Source organism: Orbicella faveolata, unplaced genomic scaffold (assembly GCF_042242905.1).
Source record: "Orbicella faveolata isolate gen_17 unplaced genomic scaffold, um_ofav_v1 contig_27, whole genome shotgun sequence".
Lineage (NCBI taxonomy): Eukaryota > Metazoa > Cnidaria > Anthozoa > Scleractinia > Merulinidae > Orbicella > Orbicella faveolata.
In genome coordinates, this window is record NW_028301555.1 from 3509507 (window position 1) to 3528023 (window position 18517).

At 38.9% G+C, this 18517-nt stretch overlaps 1 pseudogene across 1 annotated transcript; it reads right to left on the reverse strand.

The window, feature by feature from the left end:
• Positions 1-917: 917 nt before the first annotated feature.
• On the reverse strand, positions 918-17496 carry LOC110041941 (uncharacterized; annotated as a pseudogene). The gene is made up of 12 exons (XR_016209457.1): positions 10281-17496; positions 10112-10178; positions 9285-9375; positions 8483-8778; positions 7317-7634; positions 6249-6706; positions 5198-5292; positions 4581-4737; positions 3920-3983; positions 3144-3421; positions 1850-2021; positions 918-1516 (listed from the first exon to the last, which is right to left on the reverse strand). The product of XR_016209457.1 is annotated as an uncharacterized LOC110041941 (transcript).
• Positions 17497-18517: the final 1021 nt, after the last annotated feature.

The following is an 18517-nucleotide window of genomic DNA, read 5'->3' on the forward strand; positions in this document are numbered from 1 at the left end:
TGCTATATCTATATATCCAGCTAGTTTTTTGCTGTGTAATGGGAAAGCTGTTAATCTTTAACATGTGTGAAATTTAAAGTGGGGTAATGTACAGCTCATATAAAAGAATCCGTCGGAACACAACTTGGTCAGCGATATATATAAGCTTAAAGCGGAACATACCTAAATTCGACACGGTCTTACTTCACTCAACTGGAGCAGCTTACGACGAAAATACTTAATTAAGCAAAATTCCAACAGACGTAAAAGCGTTGAGTTGTGGGCCAAAAACATGAAAAATTTCGGGAATTTCGGACGCCATTTCCCCCGCGCGACATCCGCAGAAATCCTCGCAGCATGTACGCGCGTTTGCCGCAGGCGATGGCGCAATTTGTTCTAAAAATAGAATTTCTGTCCCATATCATGGGGACAACCCCAATACTTGAAATGGCGCGCGCTTACGGTCTCCGTCCCCGATTATGGCTCCTGTCAGAGGTTAATTAATATTTACTGATTATCGATAGTTCTCTTTCCCAACTTCCACCAAACATATATTAATAAATGGTGCAAATTAACCACATAAAAATATTCCTCAAGGCAAAATAGAACAAGTATTTAGCGGAAGAAGTACAAGATTACGCGGATAGAGGTGGATTACAGTTCAACAAATTTCCTTTTTATGACAGGATGTCAACATGTCAAAATCGCCATCCTGCTGGTGATTCTTTTCCTTTTTTTTAAGTTGATATTTCTTTTCTTTTACCGCATTTATTGTTTTTTTTTTCTTTCATTTCTACTACATGCCAGATGTGTACCACTTTGGTGGAGGAAAAATATAGCGTGTACCAAACTGTGCCAAGATTCAATCGTCAACATATCACAATCAGTGTATCCGTTGAAATCGAAACTTGATTATTTTATACACTACAAAAACACACTTTTTTAAGATTATGTTATTTTATTTTTTAACTACATTATCAACTTATTTTTGCTTTGTGATTAAAGCATTACGTTACTTCACTTTACTTATACAAGTTACTTTGATATACTTTGTAACTTGTGTAGACAGACACAAATTTATGTTAAAAAACAATGGATTATGATAAATCCCTCATACATTAAGATTGCTTCTTTCAGAATCAATCCTCTATGATTGGACTCGTCACTAACTAGAGCAAAAGCAACACCGGCCCACAACTCATCGGTCGCCGAATACTCACCGACTACCACCGGCTTGTCAACGATTCCTTTCCGACAATTTACTGTTAAAAATTTTCAAGTCGTGTATTAAATTGTGTATTAGTAGTCTCAAGCAACTCATAGAGTTCACATGTTACTAGAGTGCCATGCAAGCATTAAATCTACTTTTTCTGTTTGGCATGCAACCTTTGTTCTTCTTCGTGTTTATCTGTGATATCGTTGAGCTTCCTCTCCCAGTTTTCGTAAAACTCGTGAACCTCATTCATCAAGGAATCCATTAGATCCAGATTCTTCTTGGCCAGTTCGTACCCGGGCCCACCAAGCAGCTCTAGCTCATCTGCAACACAAAACACGGTACCAGTTACCTTAGGAATGGAAGGTGCGTAAAATGTGTTACGGTTATCTGGGAATGCTTTCGAGATCTTTCCTATCCTTGTTGCCAATTTCCACAACACAGATCACTCAAGATAGAGTTAAAGGAACTCAGTTGTTGTGGAGCTTAGTGGATGTGGTTGGCTTGGCTTGCCACAATCACACTGTACAACATAAGTATTCAGCATTTCGCACTACAGTGGGTAATGCTGACTGCTGTTAGAGGCAATCGTCTCCAGTAATGGACACCGGCTCGAGCATGTTACTGTGCTCGAAAAATGTTGTTGGTTAACCTTACCCAACTCTGTCCTTTTCTTCCAGTGCCTCATATAACCGTAATCCCAGATAATGCCACAAGCCGTGAAAAGCAATAGAAGACCAAGACAGGAGTAGATTGCATTTTGGAACAAGGGAGAGGAAGCGTCAAACAAACCGGAAGAACGTTCAATCGCTGCGCTTTCAGCGGGTTCCTAAGGAGAAGAACAAAAAGTCTTTTTAGTTTTGTATTTTTACAAACACAATTTGAACATTTCACGATCTTCCTACAGGTAAAGATGCAAGGCATAAAGTATAATACCTCAGCTTCTCTTTCAAAAGGTTAAATACAGTATCATAAAAAAATATATATATATATATATAAATCACGCCGCCCTTCTGTATCAGGCTTGTCACTGGCTCATAACACAATAAGGTACAGGCCTTGGTTGTTCAAAGCCTAGATAACGCTTGAAAAATCACTACCCAGTCCATAGCAGGCTTTTTTTGTCTTCTGGATAGCGATTTTTTCAGTGGATAGCATTATTTACCCTTTAAACAACTGCACACAGGTTACAACGTGCCCTAATCCTAAAAGCAGTAGTGCTAGTGCTGGAGGTTCTGAAACGTAAGTGGCCAAGTTATTCAAAATTTCTGAAAGAAACGAGTTATCACATCTAGCTCATTTGATCATTCGCTCTCCGTTAACAACGTCGAGGTGCTTTCGCTCGGTTTAAATTTCGCTCTGTTGCTATCATAGAAACATCGAGACCTATACATTGATAATTATCTGATCAACAACAACAACAACAACAACAACAACAACAACAACAAATTCGCACGATCGGAAGACGAAGATCCTAAACCTAAGATGGCCCAGAAAGAACAGGATTTGAAAGGCCCACAGGATCAAAGAACATAACTAAAGCCCATAGAGAGAAAAATGGTGTAGGTGAACACGTGAAAAACATACGAACGATAACAATAAAATCTGACTGCTATCAAAGAGGGCCTACCAGGGGTTTTGGGGAGCAAGGGAAAATGGTCATCTTTTTTTTCAAGGGAACAAGTGAAGGGATATTATTGGGATTAAATTGAGGGAACAACGATATCTCTACTATTTAAGGTCACTTTAACAAACAATCTTAGGAAACAATATAATTTATTAACAGGCAACAAGGGAGAAAAATTGAAATTCTCAAGGGATCAGGGGACCATGCTATCCCCTCCCCGTCCCCTGAAAGGACATCCGGTGGATGAAACCATCAACCAACAACAAGGAATTCTCAAACTAATTTAACTCCTTTTTATCCAAGCGCTATATAACAACAACGTACACTCATAGGTCGCGTTTTCTGCTTGACAGTCTCAAAGATTGCTGCTTGGTTCGACAAGACGTATTCCTCCAAGCAGGCTTGAAATTGCCACTCTGACAACCTCCCTCCTCCGAATACGATACCGTAGAACGAGTTGTGGTCGATGATCTTATTCACACGTAGCTCTTCGCTGGAAAAATCTGTCATTTCTCCAGCAACGTACGAGTCGACTAGCACACCCTTCAGGCCGTCCTCTCGATTCCTCAGAGGCTCCACGATCGATTGTAAATCGGGGTATGCTGTGAAAATAAAATTATTGTTAGTAATGACAAAAACTTAACTATTTCAGTTCCTAGGACTCAACCCACACTAGGGTTACATCCACAGACTTAAAAGTTTGAACACCTTGCACAGCATAATAAACAGTACCACATGAAAGTACTGCTCGATAGCTTTCATTTGAATGGTTGCACACTAGAGGGTTACATTCACAGACTTAAAAGTTAGAACCACCTTCTACAGCAAAATAAACAGTACTACATGAAAGTACAGCTCAACAGCTTTCATTTGAATGCTCACACAAAAGGGTTCATAGAATATATGTCACGATTTCTTTTCTACGTTAGAGTCATAGAGTCTCTTCCGTACCTTTGGAAATTGATCGAACTGTGTCGTATGCAAGGGTGATATTTCAATATTTCTTTACCCTTCTGCTGTAGTACATGTAAGACTATCTTAGGCTAGGATAACGTATCTAGAATGCTTTCATCTGTGAGTTAGCAAATCTACGAGCTTACCTGTCATATTTGCGTTTTTGATCAGACCCAACCGATACTCGGTAGAATTAGCCACTGCTGCAATCTGAAGTAAAAAAAAAAAAAAAAAAGAAACAATGATAAAATGAAAAAATAACCATTAGAAAAATAACGCAATACCATATGAAAGTACTGTTGAATAGCTTTCATCTGAATAGTCACTCATTAGAGTGTTAGACTCACCATACACGTTACAGCCTTTTCTCGAATGGTCATTTAGCCACGGAAAGAGAGGATGAAGAGAATATAGGTCTTAATCACAACGTTATCCCTCTCAAGCTATTTTTAGATTACTTCCGGTTTCAGATATCCCAGAAATAGCCAATTCTATGATGCGTATTTTGGTCACGGGAACAGCCCAGCCATCTTAACACGCATTTTCATCCTAACGCAACCCCAGTGGTAACATTATTCGTGGACGAGACTGGTACATTTCTAAAAATAGCGTTGGACTGAAAGGTCCGATCGCGACATCATTACTTACTCATAAGCACCGAAGCGACAGATTTGAATACGAACTGGATTACCTTAGGAATAAGACCTGTATGGGACAATGGCTCTGTTAACCTTCATCATCTCTTAGCCATGGTCATGGAATTACTTTGACCAAACATTTTACATTAGAAGCAAAAGTGGAACCCACCTTAGTGCCATACAGTTTGACGTCAGTACTCAGTGTAATGGCTGTTAGGGATGTAGTCACAACACCAGTAAAAATAGACGTGATAACGAGGCCAACCAGAACCCACGCTATCGCAAAAATACGGGCCACAAATCCCCTGGGAGATCGGTCGCCATAGCTGAGGGACAAGGAGACAACAGAAAAGTGGTATTCAACTGACAGAACAAATAAAGATATCTCTGATGTGGAAGGGGGAAATTCTTAAGTTTCATTCACCAAGGTAACTAGTAAACTGCCATAACTTGATCTAGAATTATATCATATCAATCAATACTAAGTCGAAATATCTACAGTTGGACTGAGTTGAAAGGGGATACAGAAATTATTTAGAGCACGGAGCTTGCCACAACATCAACCCATGAACTATGTACAGAGTGTAAGATATTTCCTTGCACTCCCACCAACTAGAGCGTTTCTACGTCTATTAACTAGACATATAGTAGACGAAACAAGATGCAGTGGTGTAAAGGCTAATTGGAGAGTTATTCTTTTTCACTGCACTCTTTGCAAGGTTAGGAAAATGAAGAAAAACTCAAATGCAGTAGATTATGCTCCACAGCTATATAGCACTGACTTACCCCACGGTTGTCATAGTAACAAAAGCCCACCAGAATCCCTCTCCGCTGCCTTTGACGAATGACCTGGGAAACTCGTCAGGATTATACCTTGTGTCCTTTAGAAAAGGAGAATAATTATTAATTGACATCTAGGAAAAGGACCTTCGGAGGAAGGGTTTTGATATAAACAGGTGAAGAAGAATGTGGAAGGAACGAAAGAGTGTTGTAGTTCCGGCTGAACAAAGAGGCGCACGAATTTAGAAAATCACACACACGTTTTAACCACAGGCAAGCGAGATGAAAAGATACCGTACCAATTTATACATGTATATCATGGGGGTCTAGTCACTAATGGTAAAGACCGCAGGCTGGACGAGTATAAAACCGCGTGCCCTTGAGAGAAGTCGGGAAACTTTCAGACTTGCCCAACAGAAGCCCAGACCTTAAGCATATATGCCGACTGGACACTTCACCATGCACTACGCTATTAAGGAAGGTTACCTGTAACTTTGTTTAAATGTTACAAAAAGAATCAAACATCCCGCTTACTGCTGTGCTGAGTATTGCTGCATGACGTGGGAAAATGTTTATAAAAAGAAATGATGTTATGACTAAATACTTTGTACAAAACGGTGACGAAGATATTCATTAGTGAAAGACACCAGACACTCGAAATGTCGGCGTTGAAGATAGATTTGGTTTTCGCTCGCCGATGTGGTGAATCCTGTCTTCAGTGGGTGGTGTAGTGTGTGAACGGGAGGAGAAGGGTAAAGACGAAAGGGGGGAGGGGGGGGGGGGTATTTTCCCTAACAACAAAAGGTGATACACAGATTTGGGTAACGTGTTTATATCCTTAGCTTATTGCCACCCAATTCAGATCATTTTATAATTCATTTGGGAGGCTACAATTGTTCTGTTTTTACATATTCCCACGCAATCAGCTGCGTGTGACAAATTGTAACGCAGTTGTAACCTCCCAAATGAATCGTCACGTGGTCTGAATTGGGTGGTAACAAGGATGTAAACACGTCAGCCAAATCCGTCTATTGAGGCTATAATGTAATGTACTTACCAATCCCCACATAATTATCCCAGAGAGTAAAGCCATCAGAAGTGTGAGTACTAACACAGGCCAACCAGACAGGACAGAGTTGAACACAGCGTTAGCGGACGTGCCGGGTGGCTCATCAACAACAATGAAAGCAACGCCTGGAGAGCTTACCAGTGGCATGAACGTGTACTCACTTTGATACCAACGATCGTCCTTGTGTCCACTGATTGGAAACGTGATCGTATCATTTACATCGAAGTTGCGAATATCTCTAATTGCTACCAGGTTGTCTTGGCGGTTTGCATAGGAAATCGTCGACGGCCCGTCACCTCCCGAGCAGTTTCCACAGCACACGGGAACAATTTCTTTGAGAAGTAACGGGAGCAGTCCTGAGGGTTCTCGGCCGGGTCCGTTGTCTTTGATTTACGGTGGAATGTCGTACCAATTGGCTTTGATTATCTTCGGGCATTTGCACTTCTCTGAAAATCAAACAAAATTTGAGTAACAAGAGATTGATTTTATAGCTGTGGCTTTGTTGAATAGGAAGTATGGTGCCTCATGGTCAAAGTCGATGGACTCCGGGTAAGGTTAAAAAAGCATGAATGTTTATCAGGAAACCGCTCACAAGCACAATACTTGGGGTAGCGTTAAGCTCAACAGACAATGCCAACTAATTTGATTTTAAATTTAAATGCTTTCCGTGTAAAATGTCAACAGGACACATGAATTTTGTACCACTGGAGAGATTATTTAAAAGCAAGGTGGTCTATAAGCTGGAAATTTGCGAACCTTGCACTAAGTTGTCCAGTAATTATATGATACTGATTCATAAGTTAAATAAAGGCTTTGTAAAATGAATGAACCGGACCTCAACGTCTTGACCAACATCTGGAAGAATTGTATGTAGACTTTTGGAGAGAATTTTCAATCCACAGATATCAAGATGAGGCACAACAAGTCTTGCAAACAATTTAGTCTGGACAATACAAAGGCACTGAAATAAAATATAAAATCTCCCTAATAGGAATTAGATGAATAATCTTATGTAGACTTGTGGAGGGAACATGTACTTAAATCCTCTTGTTTTACCTTTTACCCGCAGGTACATCACAGCATCGTCCTGTCCCAAGGAGTTACTCGCATAACACTTATAAAATCCAGTGTCGTTTCGCTTGAGGTTGTTGATCAGTAGCCTTCCATCGTGAAAGTCAAACATGCGGTCCGCACGAGTGTTGAGTGGTAGCTCGGAATTTGCTGGGTCTGACCCCAGATAATACCAATTCACCTCCGCCTCAGGATAAGCCGACACCTGGCACGTCAGCATCAGACTGTCGGTTTCTGTCACTACATTTTCTGTTGAGCAGTTTTTGGTACCAGTGGGACAAAACGATATTATCTCCGGTTTGTCTGTAATGAAAAACGCAAAATATGTGAGTTAATTTCCGCGCACACTCGACTCTAAACACGATGCATGGGTGCGACAGAAAATGCTCTTCGAATATTTATCCGAACATTTTACGGAAATTTCCGAAGATTGCCGAAGAATTTAAAGACTGAGTTATAGAAAGATGCGAAGATTTTCCTACTAAACGCCGCAGTGGGGAAAACTCATCACTCAGTAAACATGGCGTTGTCGATTTCTTCACATATGGCAATACAATAAGTTGAGAAAAAAAAGTAAAACTGTTTAGCTGGAAGTCCTTGTTATTCAAATTCAAATCTCTGTGAGAAATAAAAAGGAAAATATGGCTAATTATTACATCGCTCGGGTATCACGCGCACTGTGATTGGTCAATAATACGGTCCGTATTCCTACTACATGATTGGCTTCCCGCGTGCTTGAATTGAAAAGGTTTTTCTTTGCCACAGCAAGAAAAATAACATGAAATTCGTATCAAATTTATTGAAACGAGCCCTAGCTTTTTCCGTCGATTTATGGCCCACTTTACACTTCATGGGCTATCAATCAAAAGGGAAAAACTCGAAACGACGGTTTGCGAATTTTGAAAAGTTGGCCTAAGTTTTTCAAGTTCGGTGACTGCAATCCGTGTTAATCTTCTCAATCCTTAAGCATCTTTGTTTCTTTATGATTTATTATTATCTCTTTGGTGTTTTTCTATCTTAGTAAGCTACTATTTTCAGGTTTTCTTCAATTTAAAAGTAATTTTCTCTGTGGCCAAAATAACTCAAAACACCGCGACTGAGCTCCTTTATCTGTGAATCTGTCAATGGATTTTAAATAATCTGCAACTTACACATGCTACGAATAACCATATAAGTGGCGTTGAATCCTTTGCCTGTAACAAACCCGTCTGATCTGAACTCCACTCGAGCTTTCCCACAACGGGTTGCGACAGTGAAGGTCATCATGTAACCGCAGTATCCATCAAAGATGTCTGGTGATCCCAGGTTCTCTGACCAAGTCGTGGACTTGCTACACATGTCAGAGACCTTGACGTAATCATACGGTAGACAGGTCTTACTCCACTCCAAGTCAAAGTCGTGAAATGTGATCAGGATTTTGGCGTCAAATTCGGATTCAATGATCCAACTACAATACATAATAAGGAAGCATGTCAAAGATATGATTTAGGAAATTTGCAGTTGGTCCAATTAAAAATAAAACGTTGTTCTGTGGAGTACAAGATGCAACCATTCCCAGTTTCCTTCGTAGCCACGCAGTAAGTTCAACTCCATCGCAAATGATTGTTTAGCACAGAAATGGCCAAATTAAACTGACCGCTGTTATTTTTTATTAATGCCACATCCGCTTAAAATCATGTCGATTAATTTTATTTCCTAAAAAAGAGAGCCTGTCTTTAATACCCTAAGAATATCCTTAATTTGACAAATTCGTTTTTCGCGGTCCGCTTCACCATTTCCCAGTCAAAACCATCTTCGTCGCTTTTCAGTTTGAATTATATCTTAGGAGTTTTTTTTTATACCTCAGTGAACTAGAATTTTTCGGTTTTCTTCAATTCGAAGATGAATTTGTATGTCACAAAAGGATTTTAATTTATGATAACAAACAGTTTCTTTGAAGTCGTTTCATATTACCTGCAATTTGTATTATTAGGATAACCTTCGTATCCACCTGGACTTGTGAAGTTTCCTTTATCGCCAAATAATTGGACCTCCTTTCTACAGTCTAAGGAACAAAAAAATTAATTAACTTGGTTCTTGTATATACAGAACTTTGCACACATTTGTAAATATTGAAATGATTAGTGTGATTTTAGTTCTTTGTTCACAGGAAAATAATAATTTTGAACAGAGTTGAACCAAATTTCGTCTGTCACTTACAACGAGTAAACATCACGCATAATGTATTTTTTTCATACACGGACAATAGATTTTGGTCGAAAATAAACCGGTTTCATTCTGCGTCTAAACTGATGTTAAATGATTAATTGCTAAGAAATATTTTCCAAAAAATACACGATGAATTCTTTCAGTCTCAAATTGCACATGCAAGAAAGCATAGTTATTTTGCAGCGTCCTTAAAGCGATCAGAACACCTTGCAGTTATTTTCCATGTTACAATTCTCCTGCGATGGACTATAAATTGCAAAGAGGTCAACGAGAAATTAATTTACCACCCTTTGCGTTGAAATGGGTGCAATGTATGGTTTCCCATTAAAGTTGACTTTTTTCGTTCCTCTGAAGAGAAACTGATCATGATTGTATAAGAACTGTTTGAGACGAGGCCGTATACGACGCAAATAGCGCAGGTAACAGACTGTTTAATGCTGCGAAATATTACCCTCGTAATTGCTTTCACGCGATATCTTTCCACATATCTCAGGTTACGCGTTTAGGCAGCCGTCTTCTCGCTATTGCAAAATAAGCCGTAACTATTCTATATTTACTGAAAGTATTATTACTTTTTGGCGTCTGGATGTAGTGTGATGCGTCTGTCCACGGCAAAATCGTCACCAGCAATTTTAATAACTGTAAAAGATCACGCGAAAATTCGGTTAGTTGGTTTTGGCACCGAGTGGTGAGTTAACTAGGTGTTATTCAAGTCCAATCTTCCAAAACCTACAGGCTTACCAAAAACATTTTCACTCCTCCAACGGGATTCTCGTTTTGCAATATTTATATATGTATATTCTCTCAGATGACAGCGAAAAACCAGGATATGGAATCACTGTAGCTCCTATGGAAATATGCAACGCCGAGTGCAGAGAGGTCTGTGTAAATAAACATTCAGAGCGCATCAATAATTGAAGACTTTCCAGCAGGGTGTTATTGCCACGAACCAATCATAACGCCCGGAAAACAAACTACAGATTATTATAGGATTAGGAGGTTTGTTAACAGTTGGAATATAAAGTTGTTAAGGATGCTATTCAGGCTTACACGGTGTTCGTGGGAAAGAAGGCCACTAAGTTATTTACAATTAAAAGCTGTTTAACAGTTGGGTTAAATGAAAAAGAAAATCTTGTTATATTCACTCGGTGGGCCTTCGAACTCATTCTATATTAAAGTGCACCTAACCCCAAAAGTTTTTTTCTCGCTAAAACGAATCTAGACTTTATTTGAAGCATTTGGGCGAAGCAATTTTTGAATTTGGTTGAATCCTCGATTTTCTATGCCCTTTCAAAGTCGCGCTTGAAGTGTTTCACGACCGCGTTTTAGGGAGTCTGGGGCGGCGGTAGCTGATGACGTCTACCCAGGAACGAAACCCAATAGCGCCTCAGTCAGCTCTCTGTATTTGCTCGAGAAAATGGAACACAAAACTAATCGTTCCGATGTATTTTGGGACTAAAACGTCCAAGTTTTGTCTCAGAATCATTTCTTTTTCGTCACTGGAGTCAGAGTTAAGTTTCGATTCGAAAGATACCGAAATAAACTTCGATCGAGCACGTTCGACAACTGTGAACTCACTGCTTAGAGCTTTGAGAGCAATTTACAATATTTCAAGCGAAGAAGGGGAAGACTTCTTTGCGGACGAGCTGCTTGTATATTAGGAATGGAAAGCTAGATACGAAGTCAGAGCAGGCGAACGAAAAGCAGGAAAGAAAACTCAAGGACTGCTTTGGATGGTAATTTCGTCAACTAAACATAAGATTCCCACGCGTGTTTATAGCCCGTTTACATTTGTCCTTAGCGAGAATGTATTTTGTCAAGGTGTGATTGTTCTGTTAAATCCAGTTTGCGTTTTACTTTCAGTTGAATGCTTCATGTTTATAAGAGCCACGTACGTGTTGCAGTTTTCGAGACTTGATGACCTCCAAAACATTGGCTTCGATCGATTGAAAATCGTATTGTTTGGACCTGTATTTTTGAAGCTACGGGAAGCAAGGCGGAAGGAAACATTTCATTCAATTACCGATTTCACATTGTCACATGTTTTAAGTCGTAACTCCAAATAACCATTGTGAATTGTTCTCAAAGTTTGCAGTGAAATTCGTCCAATAAGCGAATTTAAAAAAAAAAAAAAGAAGAAAAAACGGTTGGTAAACAACCTCGACTAGTGCTTTAAAGAAAATTAGGTAGGAGTCTTACGGTCTGAGCAGGAAACAATAAGCGTTAAGAACCTTGATCACAATCAGTCTTTGAAGATGCATAGTTACGACTGAGATGAATTGGGTGAGGTTAGAAAGATGAGGTTAAAACTAAAATTAGGCTCTGATAAAAAAAGAAAAAAAAAAACTCACGAAATGTACAATGCTGCAAGAAAAGCGACGAAAATAAAAGGGAAAATCAACGTTATTAACTAAAGAAATGGACTAACGTTGCTCAGTTGAATCAACAGTGAAAAAATTTCCAAGGAATATTTGAAAATCTGAATTAGGTTCGCAATAAAAATGCAACAAACGGCTAAGGGCGCGTAACATTATTTTCTCCGAGAGCCTAATTAACTAACAGCATTGTCTTTGGGTGCTTGATGTAGATCAAAAGAATAAGAATAAGAATAAGAATAAGACTAAGACTAAGAATATGTATAAGAATAACAACAACAACAATAATAATAATAATAATAATAATAATAATAATAATAACAATAACAATAACAATAACTTTATTATTGTGTCAAAAGGCAGTAGCCGAGGGGAGAAGTCCCTTCTAATAATCGTGGATACCTAACTAGTAACCTAATTAAAATCATTTGTTGAACTCTGAATTAAGATTTGCTAAGGAAATAAAGTGAAATTGCATTTCAACAAAGGAATAACTAGAAGCTCTAAAAAATGTGCTTATGCAGGCTTCTTTGGAAAGAGGACCAGCTGTTTTTCGTCAATTTATAAGTGCAAGAATGATTCGAGGCATCGGAGGCGTAGTGTCCGTAAAATATCCTTAATTCTAAAATTCCTGAATATGCCATATTGGTATTTTCGGTATTGGGCTGGAACTAGATTGCAGCCGAGGCTTATGCGGAGAGTCCTTTAAAAAACAAATAGCATTTATCCCTTTTAATTAATATTCCTCTGCGGGAGATTCCACAGCAAGCTAATTCCGGTCCAATACCGAAAATACGAAGATGGTCTATTATAAATAAACCCTCCATTTTCAAGTCGCAATTTCAAACGGTTTCCATGCCACTCTCAGAACTTCGTCCAGCTAACTCAAGGGCTGGTTTTCACTAGCACACAAGCATAAATACAAGTCAAAGTAAGAAAGTATGGGCACCAGAACATATTCATAAGCACAAGCATATTCAGAATAAACATGCTTCTTTCTTCTCATGATTATGTTGCGCTAATATGTCGCAGTAAGATTGTAGCTGACGTAACCACAAGGCAGTCAAACATACTAGTCATAACTCGTATTGTATATCACAGGCGATATGGCGGGCTCTGCCATATTGTTTACACCATCGAGGAGAGGGTATCCATTCTCGTCCCCAAGGCCTCTCGTCTTTGTTTGGAAAAGAAAGAGGTGGTACCGAGAATCCCGGTTATCAGTCTGCGTTTGCGTATACCTTCATGTTTATGTGCTACCATACACAGAGCAGAACTTTCCAGGCATTAAAAATACCGCGATGATTCGATTTAGCGCCCGGAGGCAGGGCGCTTATGAGTGAGTTGTGGCGCTGATTCCCTTTTGAACATATACATCTGGTCCCAGTTGTTCGAAAGATGGATAACGCTATCCACCGGATAAATCGCTATCCCGAGGATAAATGTTGACAAAACAAAGCACGCTATCCGCTGGATAGTGATTTAACCAGTGGACAGTATTATCCACCTTTTGAACAACTAGGGGCTGAATGTGATATAATACTTAAATGAAAAAGAACAGGCACTTTAACTCAAGAACTGTACAAGGGTCTATGATAGTCACAATGTTCAATACTACGTTTAAAGGAGAAAGCACACTTCCTAATTTATTCGTCGTGTCAGTCTATTATATGCCAATGTCTTGAAATCTTGAATGCTACTTTCGTAGGGCGGGTCTTTATTGGAAGGGGGCGCTTATTTGAATAGGGGCGCATATTATGATAACGGCACTCGAGTGGGAGCGCTTATATAATAATAATAATAATAATAATAATAATAATAATAATAATAATAATAATAATAATAATAATAATAATAATAATAACTACCTTGCTAGGTACAGCGCACATTTTGAGGAGGGTGCTATCAAGCTAAAAACTGGCTATCCCCTAGTGCCCCAGGACCATGGTTTGGTCTCGGCCCTAAGGACTCTAAGCAAACATTACGTGAGGACGATAATAATAATAATAATAAATCAGAAGTGAAAGGATTTCTCGGAATTTAAGAAAGCAAGTAATGATGATCAGTTACAAATTGTACTTGTTCTAACATTTCTTAAAATGATCACTTCTTGTTAATAGAGCCAAGACAACGCACCAAATTTGGCAGAACGAGACCCCGAGGAAAGGGAGGAATAAAAATAGTGGACAAACACGATGAGTTACCGACCTACAATGATCTAACTCTCCCGCCAAAAGACTGTCCCTAAACGTCCTAAGACGTCCCGCGAGCCTCTCCATCGTGCCGTCAGAATAATAACTCGACTAATTCGTCCCTCAATCGTCAGAAATCACATTTTCACCGACTGAAGTAGTTAAAGGCCCTTTTTACAATGTAGGAAAAAGACGATCTCTTTTCAGGCAATAGATTTTTGGAAAGAACTTCCAACCCATTTAAAGGGAATTGGTGTATTTTCTTTTCCAAAAACAATAAAACATTATTCACTGCCAGAACAATAGCGGAATTAGTTATTTATTTTTTAAACTAAACTGTTAACGGTAAATTTCTCCATCATCTCTCCTGTCCTTCAATTACACATAACTAGGCTGAAGGCCAACTCGAAAACCTAACGGTTCATTTAGCATCTAGTCTCATTAAAACAAAATTACAATTTCCTCCTTATCTATCACGGGCTACCTATCTTTAATATACTACAAATGTTGAATATTCAAATTTGCATTGAGAAAATATAGATTTTGTTGCTGATTTTGTTGTTTGTTGTTGTTGTTGTTGTTGTTGTTGTTGTTGTTGTTGTTGTTATAAGAATAGTGACCGCGCTAACATTACAGCTTAGGCTCAACCTCGCTATGATGTTTGGGCGGTTACTAAACTTACTTTTCCAACATAGCGTCCAAGTCAACTTAAAACCGAAAACCGCGAGGTAAATTTAAGATTTCCCGCAACCACGTGATAATTTCTTAACCGTAAACCATCAGATAAATGTGAATGCACCCGCAAACCGGCCCTCAAATAATTGCCAAACCGCAAGAGTATAATAGAATCTCTAATTAGGACCACGAGAAGTATAATGAAACTTTCGCATTACCTTAAACAGGCAGATAGAGAAAAGCGCGGCAAGAAGTCACAAATTACGAACAGCATTTAGGTTTGCAGTAAGAACATCTTCAAATCTTCTTTGAGCTTAATTTAAAGTTTTCTTGCATCAATGATAAGGTGCAGAAGCAAAATTAAACAAAGTTGTTCTCGAAAAAGAAAATCAAATTATAATTTCAATCCGCACAGAAACAACAGTTACTACTATACGTTAATCCGCGTATTATAACTGTTTTTGCGTTACACAACTAAAACTATTTTGAGAAAACAGTTTCAGAATCCTACATAACAACTACAAAATACAGGGTCACTTTTGAAGGTGCACATATTTAGTGGATCGTTTGGCTCGGCAGTGGATAAAAGAACGACGAATAGCCTATGTACGCGTTAAGTTCTAGGTCTATATATTTAGTGGCTCGTTTGATGGATTGTTAAAAGTGGCCCTGTACTCTGTAGTTTAGTTCATTTCTAGTACGTTTCGATCCAGTGTGAATATTTCTCTCAGACACGAGATCCTCGAACGACACCAAAAAGCCCACCAGGAGAGGGGGCGATGAATGCGCCGGGCCGGAGATTTTAGTGAGGTCCTCAATGCGAAGTCATGAAAATCACACAATATTATGAATAATAATATTAAAAACAACAAGTATAATGTATCAATAAAAACCCTAACATTACACTGCAGGACGTTTACCATCTTTCCTAGACTAGCGCCCGGCTTACGCATCAATATTTTCAAGTTACTCGTATGTGTCAATTGGAGCTTCTTTGATGACTCGATACACTTTTTCATGGCAATCCAGTATTCCTTTCATAAGTTGTGTGAAGATTGGGGGTGTCCCGGCAGCATGTTTGCCGTCTATTACTGATGCAATGATGGACTTGCTTTTTTGAAGACGTTGCGCCATCCGTTTAGCTTTCAATGAGTTTGGCGGAACTTGATTCATTACAGCGATGACGTCTGCCTCAATCTCCTTTGCACGTGTTATTAAGTCGTCGAGAGAAGGCGTATTTCGTCACGGCAATTCGCTAAAACAAATATTTCCAAATTCACGTTAACACTCTTTTCTTGCAAAGAAAACTGAACACGCTAGCTACTTAGACGGCGTCCACACTACGCCGGAAAAATCTAAAAAACGTAGCTTTAATTCTACGGTTAGGCCTACCATCCACACAAATCCGTCACGAAAAAGAAGCTTTTCGAAAACGCTCTTTAAACCGGAGGAATTTGAAACGCCGGCTTTGTGTTTTAGTGAAGACCAAAAACATTTTGCTATCGGAGCTTTTCGAAAACGATGGCTTCACGATAATTATGCGATTTACTTGACCGTGTTTTCCTCAAACGCAAATCCAAAATGACCGGTGATCGTTGCGTTTTCAAATTTCTCCGGCGTAATGTGGACGGAAAGCATTTGATGCATTTTCAAAGTGAAACCTCCGTTTTCAAATTTCTCCGGCGCAGTGTGGACGGGGCTCTAGTTTTTGTCAACACAAGCATATACGCTCATTCGCAAAAAATGCAAGAAAAACACTTACTTCGTCTTGGATTAAAGTGTAGATCTCAGCAATATGTAGGAGCAGCGATTCGACGTAATCTTCAAGTCAAAATGAATTTGCTTAACAACCTAGGCCTGCAACTTATAAAGCGTCGTTTTCACTCACGTGGCCAGCAGCCATGGAAATTTATTGAAACAAGACAGTGTTTACATAAGAAAAGAGTTTGACCCCCATAGGATTGGTTAGGGACACAAGCATGGCCGCCGTTTCACTGTTTTGGGACTCCAGTATGGCTGCCGCGGCGGCATGTGACAGCACTCCTGACATAAACACAATAACAGTAGGGATGAGGTTTCTCCACAAAAAAATGGTATTCATGAAAGGCGGTAAACAGTTACTTCGATGGTTGGTATCCTTACAGTGACAGCATACCATTGCTAAGGACGCTTTTAAGCCAAACACACTTCCACCGACTCAACAGTTGAGCAGTAAAGGCCCGTTTTACAATTCCCGACGTCATATAGGACAAGCGTAGGAAAACAGACGATTCCTTTTCAGGTAATAGATCTTTGAATAGATAGATAGATCTAAGAACTTAGCGTATTTGCTTTTCCAAAAACAATAAAACATCATTTACCATCAGACCAATACCTGAATTAATTATTTTTTGTTTTTTTTCTCCCTTACACTAGACTGTAAACCGTAAATCGTTCCTTCATCTCTCCTGGAATTGGACATGACTAGGCTGGAGGCTAACTCGAAAACCTAACGGTTCACTTAGTCTCCAGCGTCATTAAAACAAAATGACAACAGTTACCTTATCCAAAACATGCGACATGTACTAAATATACCACAAATGTTAACTATTTGTGTTTGTATAGAGAAAATAAAGATGTTGTTGTTGTTGTTGTTGTTGTTGTAAGAATTGTGACCGCGCTAACACTATAGCTTAGGCTGAACCTCGCTATGATGCATGCGCGGTTACTAAACTTACTGTTCCAACATGGCGTCTAAGTCAAATTTAACGGTAAGTAAATCTCTTTCTCTTCAACAATTTGCGTTAGGTATGTGAATTACACTTACTCTCGTTAAGTTTACAAATACTCTGATAACTAAATGATCAGATCTAAGGAAATTTCTTTTGGAAATTTCTTTTGGCGAGAAAAAAAATTGGGGTTAGTTGCACTTTAAATATTCATATTTGTATCGAGAAAATAAAGATGTTTTTGTTTTTGTTGTTGTTGTTGTTGTTGTTGTTGTTGTTGTAAGAATAGTGACCGCGCTAACATTACAGCTTAGGCTGAACCTGGCTATGACGCAAGCGCGGTTACTAAACTTACTATTCCAATATGGCGTCCAAGTCAATTTTAACGGTAAGTATATCTCTATAAAATTTTCTTTTCAACAATTTGTGTTAGATATGTGAATTACACTTGTTCTTGTTAAGTTTACAAACAGTGATTACTAAATGATCAGATCTACAAAAAGGATGGTTCATTCTGGATATCGTTTTATGAATTCAGTTGTGACTCGATCGGGAGCGTTTCGTAGCATTTCCAAACACCGAGAGGAGAGTTGAAAATACTGTACGACGTGTAGCGAAGTATTTTTGACGAACTGCGGTGTGCTTGGAAATGCGATGAAACGCCCTCTTGAGTGTTTGATATATCTTCTCAATCGAAACTAAAACTAAGGAGAAAACGGAGAAACAGAATCGTAAAATCTCTCTGCTAATTAAGATCAGACATTCAAACACCGTCACGGTTGTGATTTCTATTGATTAGACTTTCACTTCCATCTCTCTTTTTTTAACGAATTTGCATGAGAAATTAGCTTTTAGAGAGCAAAGGAATCAAAACACGTAGGGACTTAATAATTATCGAGGTACAAACTAACTGTCGGTCATCGAGTGACGTTGTCATATCCCAAAACTAAAAATTACCTTTCATTCTAAGGTTTAAGTTTCGTTAGGTATAATACGCTCTAAGAACTTGACGTTTTATAACGTTTTCA